Below are 15,576 nucleotides of genomic sequence, written 5' to 3' on the forward strand. Positions count from 1 at the left end.
TCCTATTTCTGTTTTTTTCTTTCTGAAGGATAAACAGAATCTGCCATCATCTGCTACCATGGAGAGTTATTTCCACACAAATATGTCAATAGTCTTTTATTCAGAGAGTGTCCAGTAAAGATCATTCAGGTTACATACATTGTGCCCTTTCTACAATTAAACAATTTTTATAAAAATTAGAATAAGTTTATAGTATCTGGGTCTAACCACACAATCTGTATTTGATGGTAGATAATAAGCAGTCTTTTAGTTGACACTTCATCCTATTTATGGTGCTTTTCAAAAGTGTAATCCATACAAGCCCTGTTTACATCTGGAATTAAGATGTGTTTTCGTTGATAGCATCCCATATACATCATATCAGGGCTTCCGGTAGTACCCAGAGTAGAAAAATCCACTAAAGGAGGTCTAGCCTTCTCATTCATGGCTCCTAAACTCTGGAATAGCCTTCCTGGTAATGTTTGAGGCTCAGTCACACTGTCAAGTTCAAAACTAGATTAAAGACCTACCTTTTTAGTAAAGCACACACTCAATGCATTGCATAATGGTATGGTGTATGAGTGTACGCAGGTGAGTGGGCTTGACAAACCAATTGTAGGACACATTCCTCCTGTTTTAATGCACCTGACATTTTGTTAGAAACACTCATATGCTTTAAATGTTTGTTTCTATATAAATACAATTTTATTTATAGCACTTCCTTTTTGCATCTCATTTAAATACACTATGAACAGCAGCTATGCGAATTATTTTCTTTATTCTCTATTTCCACCAGAGGATACTCATCCTGAGGCCTCTAGAGATTATGCATTATCATTGATGCAATCCAAGAACTGTGAAGAAATGATGCCAAGGTATCCATAATCCTGTACCAGGATGTATCCTGAGCAGACGCTGTGGCAGTCATGAAGGAGCGGAGAGCATGCGACTGATTCCTGAAAGACCCCATTGACAGACAAGTCTTTGCATTGATCCCATGGGCCAGCCTGATTATCTGCCAATGACCTTCTCACACCTGCAGTTCTCCACGATGGACATCCAGTGTTCTCCAGCCTCCGGTGCCTAGACTGCAGCTCTGCACAGGAAGTTTGGCTAGAGGAGAAATGGTAGTGCCTTGTTTCTTAAAGGATTTTTTTTTTCTTTACGTTCATCAATTGGTGAAGTTTGTTCCTCACCACTAGCTTACTTGATTTGGGACTTATGTTTGGACTTCAAGCAGTGAAATAAAAAAACACACTAAACTGAACTAAATTGAACTTCAACTTTGAAAACTGGGCTGACACCGTTTCAATTTGCAAGAGCTTCTATTTAAGCTGCGTTGACACAACCTACATTGTAAAAGTGCTATATAAAAAACATGAATTGAATTGAATATATCTGTGTTTAAATCCATTGTTTTGTTTCTAATTTCTTTAAAAGGAGAGTCTGTAGATGGGTTTTTTTCTTATCATTTGATCTAATATTGCAAAATAAGCGCTCACAATTTACTTGTGAAAAGGAGACAATGGAAAATTACACAGAGAGCAGTGGTTTTGATCCTGCTTTGATATTTGCAAAACTACACCAAACACTTTGGGTTTTTGTTAGAATAAGAACTCATATGAGAAAATTGGCTTTTTTATTATTCTTTGTTTTTCCCTTTTTAAACCAATGATATTATTTTAAATAACACAGTTTAAATATCATCTTGCTAACAAGTCAGTACTGTACATCCCATGATATTTAGGATTTAGTTAAGTAAGTAGACATGGAGCTGATCTTTTGTGGCTTTAAGCATTTCTCCAGTGCATATTGGTTATGTTTATTTATTTGTGCTGAAAATGTAATTATTTTTGTAGGAACACATTTCACTCAGAAATTGATTTTTTTTAAACAAACAAATGCAGAAATTACAAATAACTTTAAACATGACAATTTTATCAAAAAAGCCCTACATGTTATTTCTGAAAATCGGAATGACAAAGCAATATTTTGTCATTGCAAACTCAAGAGCGAACACAGAAAAGGCGTTTCTAATTTTTATCCTTAATCCTATTTCTGGTTTCTCTTTCAGAATCTGAATCTGCCGTCATCTGCTTGTATGGAGGGTTATTTCCACACAAATATAGGATAGTTGGCCATTCACTGCAGGTTTTACAGAGAGTTCAAAAGCAACATTTTTTTTAGTGTGTCATGGCCCAAAGGCCCTGCTATACTTTAATCATTTTTTTTTTTTTGGAGAGCAAAAAGAAGTTGGAAAAGGCTGAGTGAAATTATACAATTTTTCAAACACTGCAACACTCCCATGCTGCAGTTGGCGAGATTGTAAATGTGTCATGCTGCTAGCGTCTACCCCTAAAAAACATCCTTCCCAACAAAAAAAAAATGGCATCACTTCTTTGAGTTTGTCCTTGACTTAAATCATTTGCTAAGTTTTGTGAAGTTTTAATTCTCTGATTTGTAGCTGAACATCCATTTTTTTGTTTTATTTGTTTTCTTTCACAGTGTCACAAACACCAGCTATCCAGGCTTGTAGATTGTTGGGAATCATTCAATTTCACTCAAATCTGTCAATAAATAGACTACAAATCCTGTCATGCACCACACACTCACACCTGTTCAGGTTTTGCTGATTGCTAAAACACAGCTGAAGCTGTTCAGAATTGATTACATGGACTTTAAAAGCAGCACAGACACACACCAGAGTCTTGTTTAACTGTACTGTGACATTTCGACACATTTCCTTTGTCCCTGTTGATCGTTGCCTTCCTGACCATTCTCATAATAAACCTGCATTTAAATCCGCACCTCTTTGTCAGCATCCATCTTATTACCCACAGACTGCTGACTGTCGATGGCGTTGGCTTGGTGTGTACTGATCTTTAAGTCAACCACCCTGCAATACCATAAAATGTGTCAACAAAAATTCCTTGGGAACATCTTGCATTTTTAGCAGAAAGTATCAAATTTGTTTCTTGTTTTATGTAGCCTTTGCAAGCTTTTACAATAGAAATAGAAGATAGAAAAAGGCAAGGAGCAGAGCAGGTAGTTGGATCAAGGTTTGACACGAAGCTGAGTCAACCATTGCGCTATCATCAATGTCAAGTACAAGAGTTAACCAACAGGCCATAGCTACAACTCGTCAAGCTTCCAGTTGCTCTTGAGGCTCAGTCTGAAAGCACCGAAGTGTTTAATCTGGTTTTGTTTCAGGGGATTCAAGAGCAGAATCTTGACTGACTGGGGGAAATTGTGCTACAAGTCAGTCTAAAAGCTGGAACTGTACAAAGGAAACAACAAAAAGATGATCAAAAAAGTCTGCTTTCTCTCCATTCGCACTTCTGTCCGTCTCTTGCTTCAGGATGTTTTTATTTGCTTTCCTCTCAGCTTGCTGTGATCAATAGGATGCACCTCAGTGCCCCTAGTTTGCTCTCACATGACCAGCCGGAGGAGAGAAAGTTTCCTGCTCAAAAAAAAAAGAGAACTACAAAGAGTCCGTGGAAGCAGACAGAGGAAATAAAGGGAGGGTTTGTCAGCCTCCTTATATTAGAGACCGTTTAGGCAAAATGAGACAGTAAAAATGCCACAGTTTTAATAGGCAGCTACAGGATGTGTGGTCATAAAAGATACCCCTTCACCCCCATCCTAAGTTCCCGTTCTCACTCCCTATTATTACTTACTTTCAGTTATGGATAAACTTCAAGATCAATAAAATAGTGATAATTTGAATCAAATTAGGAGCTCAAGACATTTAACAGACATTTAACAGTCATTTAAAAGTTTAAATAGTTTAATAAGTTATTATACATATTTTTTTATTTACATTATTATTAAAATAATAATTATTATTTAAATTATTTTTATACATAATAATAATAATATTTATTATTATTATAATTTTTTATACAATAATGTGCATATGAGTAATTTTATATAGTGTAATTTGTTTTCGAATACTTCAATTAAGATGATTAACGGACAATTTACAAGGAAATAATATGTAAGGCTTTCTTGATAAAATTGTCATGCCTAATCAAAAGTTATTTGTATCTTTCTGCATTTTTTTTTTTAAATATATTATCAATTTCTGGGTGAACTTTGTTCCTACAAAAGATAATTAAATAGCGCAAATTAATAAAAAAAAAACAATATGCATTGGAAAAATGTTTAAAGCCACAAGGGTTCACCTCCATGTCTGATCGCTGACCTAAATCCTAAATATTATGGCACACACTGTTGAGACTTGTTAGCCAGATGATATTTCAACTGTGTTATTTGAAAAAATATGTTTGGTTTAAAGGTGGAAAAATAAAGAATAAATAAAAAAGCCAATTTTTTTTTTCATATAGTTCTTATTCTAACATAAACCCAAAGTGTTTGATGTAGTTGTGCAACTATCAGAGCAGGATCAAAACTACTGCTCTCTGTGTTATTTTCCATTGTCTCCTTGTCACAAGTAAATTGTGCGCTTATTTTGCAATATTAGATTAAATGATTATAAAAGACCCATACACAGACTCTCCTTTCAAAGAAATTAGAAACAAAAAAGATAGACTGAAACATACATATACAGTCACCAGCCACTTTATTAGATACATCTTATTAGTACCGGGTTGGACCCCAATTGCCCTCAGAACTGCCTTAATACTTTGTTGTATATATTCAACAAGGTACTAGAAATATTTCTCAGAGATTTTGGTCCATATTGACATGATAGCAGCACACAGGTACTGCAGATTTGTTGGCTGCACATCCATGATGCAAATCTCCCACTCCACCACAACCCAAAGGTGCTCTATTGGATTGAGAACTTGTGACTGTGGAGGCCATTTGCGAACACTGAATTCATAGTCATGTTTAAGAAACCAGTCTGAGATGATTCATGCTTTATGACAAGTAGCCATCTGGTGGAAGTAGCCATCAGAAGATGGATACACTGTGTTCATAAAAGAATTGATATGGTCAGCAACAATATTCAACTAGGCTGTGGCGTTGACACATTGCTCAACTGGTACTAATAGGCCCAAAGTGTGCTTAGAAAATATCTCCCACACCAATTTTAATGCTTTGATGTTGTTGTTGTCAAATTCTGAACCCACCTTCCAAATGTCGCAGCAGAAATCGAGACTCATCAGACCTGACAACATTTTCCAATCTTCTCTTGTCCAATTTTGGTGAGCCTGTGTGAATTGTAGCCTTAGTTTCCTGTTCTTAGCTGACAGGAGGAATACCCGCTGTGGTCTTCTGCTGCTGTATAGCATCCGCCTCAAGGTTTGACATGTTGTGTGTTCAGAAATGCTCTTTTGTATACCTCGGTTGTAACAACTGGATATTTGAGTTACTGTTGCCTTTCTATCAACTGAAACCAGTCTGGCCATTCTCCTCTGACGTTTGGCATTAACAAGGCATTTGCACACACAGAACTGCCACTTACTGGGTATGTTCTCTTTTTCAGACAATTTGTAAACCCTAGAGATGGTTGTGCATGAAAATCCTAGTAGATCAGCAAATTCTAAAATACTCAGACCAACCCGTCTGGCACCAACAACCATGCCACATTCAAAGTCACTTAAATCACCTTTCTTCTCAATTTTGATGCTCTGCAGATCGGCTTGACCATGTCTACATGCTTAAATGCATTGAATTGCTGCCTTTTGATAGGCTGATTAGAAATATGCGTTAACGAGCAGTTGGACAGGTGTACCTAATAAAGCATCTGGTAAGTGTATATATAAGTGTATTTATCAACCAAAACACATCTTTATTTCAGGTGTAAACCGAGCCTGTATGGATTACTTTGGGAAGTACCATAAACAGGATGGTGTCAACTACAAAAAAACCCTGCTTATTATCTACCATCAAATAGATTGTGTGGTTAGATCCAGAAAAGATAAATCTATTCTTATTGCTAAGAATGTTTTGTTGTAGAAAGTGCACAATTTATGTACATTAACTGATCTTTACAGGACACTCTCTTGACAAAAAGACCACAGCACCATAAGAGTTATGGTGGGCAATCATACTGCAAGCTTTTCTTTTATTAAAAAACTCTCTGTAATCCTTGAAGTCATTCTTCTCTCTTGACTAATGATAAAATGAATGTGTTATTCTGGTTTATGGAATGACCAGGAACACTCAGCTTTTTGATCACAAATGTACTGGAGTCATTAAGCAAATGAATTAATTAGTTCTTAACTCAAACTGTATAAGTGTTTAAATTTGTCACGGACAGTAAAACAGTGCTTGTTGTCATGGAAACTCAGTTATGGTGTTTTATAAGTAGCTAGTATGCCTACAAGTGTTTAATGACCCACTGACCTCAGTTTCTTCTGAAAAGTTCACTGTTCGTTCAATCTGAGAGTTTGCAGTAGACAGTATTTCATGTCGATAACATTCTGGAAAGGCAGAAATCATATTTAAAAACTATTTATACACTTCACATTTCAAACATTAAAACTCTCTTTTTTTGTTCATCACAGAAAGCAGTATCAATGCATCCTCCATTCTTTTTTAATTATATCAACAGCATTTGTAATCTAAATGTTCTATAACTGGGCAGCAAGAAGGTCACTGATTCGAGTCCCGATTGGACCAGTTGGCATTTCTGTGTGGAGTTTGCATGTTCTCCCTGTGTTTGCTTGGGTTTCATCTGAGTGCTCTGCTTTCCCCCCACAGTCCAAAGTCCTGCAGTATAAATGAATTGAATGAACTAAATTTGCCGTAGCGTATAAGTGGGTTTGTGACTGTGGACATGTATGGGTGTTTCCTAGAAAGGCGCTTCAGTCCGCTGTGGTGACCCCTGACAAATAAGGGATTAAGCCAAAGGAAAATGAATGAATGTTCTATAACTGACTCAAAGCTACATTTATATTTCTTGTTTAATTTCAGTGAAAAATACAATGGAATTACTGCTCAGTATATTTTCTGCTTCCGCAATTTTCCAATGTATTTTTATACTACCACATATTGTGATTACAACAGTACAGCCTATAATCAACATAAATATTAAGCTTGTATAGTTTACTTTAAACAACGTCAAGAGTGATATAGAAGGTATCGTCAAATAAAAAATTCTAACTTTTTCTTTCTTTAAGTTACTATTAAAGCCATTTTTTTTCTGTTTTTTTCCTTCCTCGCCACTGGCTTGCATGGTTCGGGACCTGTAGAGCTGTGGATCGATGGATTTGCTTTTAAGTGTATGGACTCTCAGTAGTGATTATTAAACCACACTTAACTGAGCTAAACTGAACTGAAAAAAACTGAAAACTGGACCGACATTGTTTCAATTTACTATAATCTTCTGTGTGAAGCTGCTTTGACACAATCTACATTGTAAAAACGCTATATAAATAAAGGTCAATTGAATTGATTTTTGTTACATATGGGGCTCTATTTTGACAGTCCATGCGCAGAGCGCAAAACGCAGGGCGCAAACGCTTTCAGGGCGTGTCAGAACGCATTTTTGCTAATTTAACAGAAAAATCCGCATGGTCTAAAAGGGTTGAGTTTATTTTCTTAATGAGTTATAGGTGTGTTTTGAGAATAAACCAATTAGAGCCTCATCTCCCATTACCTTTAAAAGCCAGCTGCGTCGCGCCATAAGAGCATTTTGACGAAAGTAAGTTCACTTTCGCTTTTGCTCTCGTGGATAGGGTAACCTTTACGCACAGACATTAATTAGCCTGTAAATAATTAATTTAGGTTGTTAAGCGCAAAGATTTGTTTCAAAACTATTTCTAAATTCAGTTCTAATTTCTAGCAAACGAATAAATGAACAATAATAACCAAGTGTGGTCAAAATACTGAGCTATTTCCAAATACACTTGCCATGCCCCATATGGTCTAAAATTTGACAGGTGGACAAATCTAAGCTTGTTTTTAATAAAACAAATATAAATATGAATATAATAAATAATACTGCTAATAATAATAACATTATACAAAAGCAAATTGAATGAACTGAAAAAGCCTCCCGAGATGAAGAAAGTAAGGCAATGGTTTTGAAATCTTCATGTAGGCTAGAAATTAATATGTTTTGTAATATTTTAATCATTTATATTTATATTCTGTATCTATCCTTATATATATATATATATATATATATATATATATATATATATATATATATATATATATATATATATATATATATCTCCTTAAGATATTATATATTTTTCATATGTAAAGATATTTGCGTATTGCTCTCCATCTTGTGTGTAGTGTGTAAGCCAGGCGCACTTTGCGCCAGACAATAGACCGACTTTGTTCTGGTCTAAAGATCAGACTATTTACAGTTTCTCAAAATAGCAACGCGCCAAAACACGCCTGCTTTTTTAGACCAGAACTCCTATGGGCGCACATTTGAGCGCAAATGCATTTGCTATTTAAACAGAGTGGCGCAACACCTCAAAATTACCCTTGCGCTGAGCTAAAAGTAGCAATAGAGTATTGCACCGTGCCTTGCGCCACATTGCGTCGGGTGTATGATAGGGCCCATAATGTTTATCATATTATTTTTATACAATTATATTCATCATGTTTCATAAAGCAGGGTCTTTAATGTTAACTAACCCCTAAATCTAGTAAAAGCTAAAAACTACTACCTAAATAAACAACCTACAAGCTGAAATAAAATTAAATGCAGAAATCAGAAAATAAGAAATATTTAGAACGAAAGCAAGACATTTTGTATTATAGAAATAATCCTAAAAGTAAAATTAAGTTAAAAAAGTAGTCAAGATTTAATATAAGTCTTTTGCGTCTCCAGAATGTGTCTTTAAAATTTCAGCTCAGTGTGTTGTGAATGTGTATGTGGACATTTTCCAGAGATGGGTTGCGGCTGGAAGGGCATCCGCTGTGTAAAAAAACTAGCTGGATAAGTTGGCGGTTAATTCCACTGTGGCGACCCCGAATTAATAAAGAGACTAAGCCGACAAGAAAATGAATGAATAAATGAACTTCAGCTCAAAATACCCATCAGATTACATCTTTCTGAATATGGGAAATTTGATCTGTTAGAATGCTGGGGCTTTTTTTGTTGCCTGTACCTTTAATGCAAATGAGCTGGTTCTCCCTGCCCCTCTTCTTTTATAATTGTACTAACATGCGGTCATGGTGATGAATTATGTAGCGATTTTACTGACTTTTATTTTTTTACAAAATGCACTGTTTTAAAAACATTTTACATTTACAAAACTAATTCTTGAGGTGCAGATGATCACAGCGAGCTGAACAGATCTTTTAGTCCCAGTTGCTTTGAACAGGTTCTGTCTTGTGGATAGGATTATATGTGTTACTACGGAGACATGTTAACACATGACTGTCAAGCAACCGCACTCCCACATCACAATGCGGTAGGCCTGAGAGGGATTTGGATCAAATTTTTACTTTTTAAAAAAAAATCTGTTTACTTATTTTTAGAAAAAAAATAGACGTATTGTTTTTATATGACCCCAATATAACTGTGGACACACTATGCCTCCACACCATTCTGTCCAAACAGCTTCCAAAAGTTGATTTTAATCAAAGGTGCCCTTTAAGTAAAACCTAAAATTATTACTGAAAATGAATAAAAATGATAACTAAAGCAGATTAAAACAATAATAATATAAATAATATAAATGGAAAAAACTGCCAATTATATCCATTTTATGTTTGAGCAGCTGCAATCCAGTACTGGAAAACATCCACACACTCTCATTTACACACATAAACTATGACCAATTAAGTTTTTTCAATTCACCTGTAGCACATGTGTTTGTACTGTGGGGAAAACCGGAGCACCCGGAGGACACCACCATGTAAATCATAACAAAATAACTAAAATGCAAACTGAAAATATAAAATTAAAAGAATAAGCCTAAGAAAAAAAAAATGCTGACTCAAAATATAATGATGATCATAACTATGAAAAAGTATTTTAAAAATAATAATAAAAGTAATACATTTTGAATGCTTCTATAATTTTTAAATGATTAACTGCAATGAAATAAAAACTAGAACTGAACTATAAGAGCACAATTGAAAAAAACTAAAATAAACATAATTATTAATGATATTTTAACACTCGAAACCCCATGATTGTACATCAACAACAGCAACTCAATTTAAAGACCAGGCAGTGCACAATCACAACTGACTCCCAGAATCAACTGTGCAACTATCAGTTTCATTCCGGAAAAGCAAGAGGATGAAAACAGCAATCAATACACCACTCGAGTGAAAAGCAGCCATTAAATTGGGATTATTTCTGGTAGGCTCAACAACAATAAACAATATTCTTAAAAAAAAAATGACAGCTAGCTCAAGCTGAGCCTGTGATGACTTCCTCTGTAGGAATTAAAGCATCTAAGGTTAAAATCGAGCTAATAAAAGACAGAAACCTACTTATGTTTACTGTCTGGAACACTGGCGAGCGGAAGGGAGGATATTAATGCTAATCGGGTTCCTCTTATCCATCTGCACGCAGAACAAGACCTTCAGAAGCGTCTAGCAGACTCCATAAAATCGGACTGACATATTGATCAGGGCCACAATTAAGCTGCTCTATTCAGTAGGTGCCACCATCAGGAATTTAGCCTCAAGCTGATGCTTGCAAAGGAGGATTTTGGGGACGTTTTGGCAGTTTCAGTGTCTCTGGTGCAAAACAGTTACAAAGAGCAGCTTGTTTGCCGACAGCTATGAGGGAATAAAAATAACACTGATAGAAAAGAAGGGGTGATTTCGAGTCACATGACATGATGGCTGGCAGCGGTACGGTACCAGATGACTGCATTCCGGAGTTAATGGTTAATGTCAGAGGCGAGCCACTGTTAGTTCAGTTAAAACCACAATGCCTCTGATTGTGAGCGCATGCTCGTGTCTGTGTGTGTGTGTAAATGCGTGGTATTGAGAGGCAAACTTGTGGTTTTCATGCATGTTGAAGCCTTCGAATTGTTCTACTAGCGTAGATGGTTTCTTAAGTATTGTCTTACAATTAAACAGTTTTAATGGCATTTAATTGCCTTTATAATCTTGGAATTGTGACTTTATATCATGCAATTGCAACATTTAGGTAATGAATCATTCTTCAAAATTATCAGCCCGATTGTTATGCTCTAAAAATAGCCTACTTTGAAAAAAGTAGTCCACTTTGGTTTTTTTTACAATTATTATAGATGTTTTAAAGCTGTAAAACCCCTTACCACACACTTTATACACATTTCTCAGACAGGCATTTATATTTTTCACACTTTTCTCACTTTAAACACTTGTGTAACTTCTACCTTCAACCCAGGCTCATTCTGAAAATGTACCTCTATGTATATTTCTGGAGACTATCAATTACATCCCATGAGGTACTTTTTTTGCAGTTTTTGTTTTCAAGAACCCACCAGAGGCCGCTGTGTACACTTTTTGAAATAACAATTTATTACGCGAGTGCCTTTCATGCCTGCTGTTCTCACGTAAATCCACCAGAGGCCACTTTCCACTGACTGCTTCACTGACTGAATGACTGACTGACCGATTGGCTGACCCACCCTCCCCCTCACTAAACCAATAGTATTTTAAAAAGTACAGATTGACCCGCTCACCCACTTCCCTAAACCCAACCGACAAATTTAAAAAGCAATTCAGAAAAAAAATCCTTGTCTGATTTTTACCAGAATGTACCACATTTTCACCCTGCTATTTACTTGTTTATTTCATTTTTTTGGCTTCTTTTTTTGTCTTACCTGCTTTCTGGAACCATTCTTCCCCAGACTTGAACCACATCATCATAGTCATCTCCTCTCTGCGTCTCAAGTCCACTGACATACATTGTGAGCTAACTGGATAAACTGGTAACAGCAAGAAAGCAATCCATACGGAGGTAAGCAGTCAGCTGGTAAGTGTGAAAAGGAACGGCGTCATACAGCCCCGTAGCATTCATTTAAAAAATGAAACGCAGCCATACTTACTTCTGGCTACATAATTCACAATCTCCAGAAATGTATATAGGGTTACATTTTCCGAATGAGCCTATGTTGTCTACCTTCCTTTAGCATGTCCAAAAGTCCAACTTTTTTGCAATGGTTAGCAACGTCCTCTGCCTTTGGGTGCTACAGCAAGTGTCTTTGACAGTACAGAATGTTTTGTTCACATTGCTGAGTTTGTTGGAGAGAAAACTTGGAAACATGCAGTACAGCACTTTAGAGTCAGATTGCTAGCGGTCGAAGATTTATGTCAATTTGGCAAGCTGAACGCATTCTGTACTGTACAGGATACATGGCATGGAGGAGATTGATTGACAATGGTCTACAGCCAATAAGGACACAGAACATAAAGCTCTGTAAAAAACAAACAAACAAAAAAAAAAAAAAGTCAAACTTTTCTAAAAAAAAATTCATGAAACTGCGAGGCTGTGAAAGGTAAACCGCATTATGGCTAGGAACCACTGTATATATTTCACAAAAGAAGTTTAAACACAATAGTAAACATAATAGTTTTAATCACTAATTTTTAATAACTGTTTTTGTCTTTGCCAAGATGAAAGTATTTTTTACTAGTTACAGCACATGTATTGCTGATGTTCAAAACATAATCATTTCTTTAGGGGCTAATATTGACTGCTCTTTTTATTTCAGCCAAACTACAAACTACACGTGTGGCAATCGTGAAAGTCACATGATTTGTAGAACTGATTTGTAGAAACTTTGACTTTGATGATGACTACAAGACACTCTGTAGTACAAGTGTCAAATCCAGCTTTTGGAGGGCTGGAGCTCTGCACAATTTAGTTCTGCACCCTTGTTAAACACACATGATTGAACTAATTGAGTCCTTGACTGCATCCCAAATCCCATACTTATACTACGCCCTAAAAGTATGTACTTTTTTTTGTTAAGGAAAAGTAATGAAAGCTTTGGGGCATACTACTTCTTTGTAAAAAGATCACTATGTTGCTTAGTTACGTCCCCTGTCTATCATCTCGACACATCATTTACATTTCTTTCATATTTAATTACCCACCTTACTGGAGAAGCAGCAGCAGGATAATCTGCCATTCGCGAGTCTTTCATGCAGAGAAATCTTATCAGGTCTTTGGTTAACTATGCATTCAGAAGTTAATGTCCATATCTTGATATAAGTTCACATTGTTGTTGCAGATGAAATATAACACAGAAAACGGTTTAAACATTCTCTATTTGGCTAGATATTATTTAACAGCCTTTCAAACATCTTTACCTCTCTACTTGACTGTTGGTTTCACATGTCTGCCATGTTTACAGTTTGTTTACACTTTTTACCCGAGGTTGTAGTTCTAATCAAATTCACATATTCCGTGCAATGTATTGTGGGCATAATTAGAGGTTAGAGTATAGACACTTCTACACCTTGAGTTTCACAAGGAAATCTTTGGCAAACTCTTTTCACCATACCATGGTTTGGGACATACTAACTGTATTTTCCAATACTATTTAGGATGAAATAGATAGTATACAAATTGTGACGCAGCACCTTTGTTATGGTTGAAACCTACAGGTAAGTGTGTTGAAGCAGGGTTGGAAACTAAACTGTGCAGATTCCCTCCAGGAACTGGATTTGACATCTGTGCATCTATTGCATTGCAAAAGTCATCAATGAATGAATCAAACAGATGAATCAACATTTCATCTGTGTAACTGCATACCTCCCAGAAACACCTAATGTACTGTATGTGAGCTTAAAATCTTCTCTGCTTTGATTTTTTTTTAATGTTAGTTTTATTGAATACCCTTACTTATTTATTTTTAAACTTTTTTTAACAGGCTTCAATTTTTCAGAAATGGAGTATCGGCACACTGTCAGCCAAATATGTTTTTATGCATCAAGTATTTTGGCCTCACACAAAATGATAGATATAGATGGATAAATGAATGTATACAATTGTAAAAAACATTAAACTGCAAACTCAAAAGAACTAAAATCTGATTCAAAATATAATAACTATAATATAAAAATAGCATTAAAAGAAAAATTAAATTACTAAAGTTTCCATTATTTACTGGAACTTATAACTGAGCTCTACAACTAAAACTGAAATAAAACGAAATTAAATCAAATTATTCATATACAAACAAAAAAAACAAACAAAATTCCCACACATTAATAACACTAAACTAAAAAAAAAAAAAAGAAAAAAAAAACTATAATACTGTACTATATAAATCAAAATAAAATGACCAGGTTTTAGGTTATTAACTTGTATTAACAACTTATTAACCTCAAATTACCCCCCAAAAATATCTTTAGTAATTTTATTGTTGATTATCTTTCATTTTTAGAACAACAAATCTAACCATTTGCTCTGCTCCTCCACTGTGTACTGCTACTTTTCAAAAGATGTGTGTTTGTGGCCCTTTGAAATTTGAACACACTTCCTCTAGCGTGCCACATTACCAGACACATTCCTTTAACATGCACACGATTCATGTCAGCACTGGTGTTGCCTTTAAAATAATCCACATCACTCATCTGACAGGTGCAAGTTTATAGGCATAACCCCAATAAAACCTAACGATGCCAATTGTACCTTATAAATCCAAGCGACCGCGGAAAACCCTCCAAATGCCAGTAGTTTTAATCTTTTTATAAGCATGTCTTACTCAGTGAACAACATAAAAAAAATTAAAAGGGAAAAACACATACAGCTGCCCATGCTAACCTGTTAACCATGCGCTTAAATTTAGCACAGCTAAACCACAAAAACGCTAGTCTCTTAACCGTTCTGTGGAACAGTGCAGAGAGAGAGAGTGACATCTCTTCCGTCTCTGCTTTATCTTCATCTTTGTTTCCAAACCAAAGTGGATTTCAGTGGATGTCGAAAGACAGTGCTTTCTCTTCAGGCTTGGTGAGGGACTGCTGTTTTCTTTGTTCAGTTCACACTGTACTCTATTTTTACCCCTTGAATGCAACAGCTTATGAATCTCACAGAGACACAATAAGAGGTTCAGAAAGACCAGCTCCACACTGAACTCTGTTCCAACATATACAGTAACGTCATGTTCTCTCTTTCTCAGCAGAGAAATAAACTTTATAAAATTTTCAAATGTTGTTTGGCCATTTTTATCCATGACTATAACCTCCACAGCACAGCATCACACAAAACAGCTGGGTCAGATAACTTTTATCTTTGATTTCTTTAGTATTTAAGGTCGGAATGAAAACAAAATGTACTTTATTTTTATTTGCATATTATAGAACTTGTTATAAATGCTTCATCCATGCACATCATTATTTTGTAAAATTTAATTTGACCCCAGAATCTTTAATCAAATATTGTAACCTTCTCTTCTCCTCAAAAAGAGAAGAGAAGACTTTTCCTGACTTCTGGTCATGGAATGCCTTTAGGGCATTTTAACTTTTTTAATGGTCAAAGAGGAAATTGTAGCTGTTTTTGAAGAACATTCATGTCTGTTCTGTAATGCCCTCATGATTCATGCTTTTTTTTTTTTTTACAGTAAAAATGTGTCTTGTTTCTGCTCTGCCTTTATTAGTTTTTAAATCTTTAAAAATTTTGTTAGGATTTGTTAAGAAAATTATTTGAAACAATATTGAAAAAACCTATTTTAAAAAGAAGAGATGCTTGGAGACTAAACA

Source organism: Danio rerio, chromosome 19, assembly GCF_049306965.1.
Source record: "Danio rerio strain Tuebingen ecotype United States chromosome 19, GRCz12tu, whole genome shotgun sequence".
Lineage (NCBI taxonomy): Eukaryota > Metazoa > Chordata > Actinopteri > Cypriniformes > Danionidae > Danio > Danio rerio.